Source organism: Pygoscelis adeliae, unplaced genomic scaffold (assembly GCF_000699105.1).
Source record: "Pygoscelis adeliae isolate BGI_AS28 unplaced genomic scaffold, ASM69910v1 Scaffold300, whole genome shotgun sequence".
NCBI lineage: Eukaryota > Metazoa > Chordata > Aves > Sphenisciformes > Spheniscidae > Pygoscelis > Pygoscelis adeliae.
This window is the reverse complement of record NW_008824004.1, coordinates 2,760,193-2,762,080: the sequence shown is the minus strand read 5'-3', so window position 1 is coordinate 2,762,080 and position 1,888 is coordinate 2,760,193. Positions and strand designations below refer to the sequence as shown.

The following is a 1,888-nucleotide window of genomic DNA, read 5'->3' as shown; positions in this document are numbered from 1 at the left end:
CCCCACTGGCAGAATCCATGTGAGCTTCTTACACAGTTTATGAAAGGCAAGGACCAGTTAGGATGGAAGGGATTGCCACCCACTAAGCGGCAGCTCCACTGAAGCAGGGAGGGTGGAGGCAAACCAAAGTGGAGTTGTGTCTGGAGAATCTGCTTGGACAGTTTTCCTGCTCAGCCCTGAGGGTTGTGAGCTCCAACTGAAGCTTTGGCCAGGAGGCACCACAGCTTCTACATAGAGCAAGTAGAAGGGTCCAGTTTCCCTGGCAGTGCTCCAGGCCAGGCCACATCCATATTTCATGAGCTGCAGACTTGGCCAACAACTCAGTAAAACCAGATCCTGCTTGTGATATAGTGAAAAATCCTGTGCATAACTGTAATTGCCTGAAGCCCTCTTTTGTGTCTTGCTTAGATATCTGAGCAGTCTGCTGTGGAATGTGTGCAGTTACTTCAATGTTATTTGTTCCCTTTTGGAACACTCCTGAAACTTTTCTACTTACTCATTGGTTTCCCTCTTGCTCTTACACTCATCACACATGGATTAAAGATCATGAAAAGCTCATGTTTGACCTGAGAGGGCACTTCTTTTTAAAAAGTCACCATACAGCTTTAATGAACTTAGAAAAATTTCACTTAAATTTCAACTCAGGTTCTCTGGTGCTTGATTAATCAAAAACTCACTGACTTCAGGTGAGTAGAAGGAACTCGTGCTCCACCAGTTTTACTCTTTGCTAGTGCTTTTAACTATGTCATTCAATTCCTCTTTCATTGGGTGCTCTATGCACATTTGTGCTATAGATACATGCATGCTATAGCACTGTAGTCAGTTTTGCATCAGCAGCACTCACCATCTGAGCACATTCTGCATGTGAGATGCCATAAATAGCAGATATGGATATCATACCCCTCAGTTTCTGTCTTTGATCAACTTTGCTTGTTTTCAACTTCATTAAATTCCTTTTTTACATTTGTCTTCAGCTTTCTTTGTGGACCTTATTATTTCCAAATCTTCACTGTCTGTTCATAAAACAGATCACCCAAGAAAATATCATGTGAGAAGACTGGTTGCTACTCCTATACCTGCATTTTGTGGCAATAGACAAGACTTGTCAGAGAACTGATGCAGGTCTGTGAAGATTTTGACCAAAATCATCCCAAAGGAGGGCTGATCTATTGAGGAGGATCACTGGTTTCAGTAGAAGTCTAGTCCCAGGTGAATTATGTGCCGTGCTCCTGAGCAGATGTGTGCTGTCTGGGACTTTATACTTCCATTTCAATGTCATGTCGTCCATATTCCGATATATCTTCCGAGGTCTTGTTCCCTGCTCTCCTGTTCATTTACCTACCCAGACAACAGAGGCCTCTGAGAAGGTGCCAGTGTCCACTCTCTTTTTGTTTCAATCCAGTTTGAAGGCCAGTTCCTTGTGCGCCAACAGGTCTTTTAGGTGCTGTCTCATCTTAGGATGGATGTAGAATTTCCTTGGTGCAGAATAGGAGCATAGGTAGAAACAAAGTTAACTTCTTGATGTTGAGGAAGCAGAAGCTGCAATGCTCTATTGCTGTAGTTCAAAAATGTTTGCCTGGCTACTGTCACACCAGCAGGTCAGACAGGAGTTGCTGTGAGGGCCATACTACCAGTGGAATTAGATCTGAGGTGCTTAATACAACCTCGAAGATAAAGGTCCTAGAGGAACAACACTAGAAACCTAGAGAAACCAAGAACCCCACACACCAATCCGAGCTTAGAATCATAGAATCATAGAATCATTAAGGTTGGAAGAGACCTCCAAGATCATCGAGTCCAACCACCAACCCAACACCACCATGCCCACTAAACCATGTGCCTAAGCGCCTCATCTACCCGTCTTTTAAATACTTCCAGGGATGGTGAC

General features: G+C 43.8%; 1 protein-coding gene across 1 annotated transcript in view; it reads left to right on the top strand.

The window, feature by feature from the left end:
• LOC103918280 (plasminogen-like) overlaps positions 1-1,888 on the top strand; it is a 31,429-nt gene that overhangs the window by 23,290 nt on the left and 6,251 nt on the right. The window lies entirely within an intron of this gene.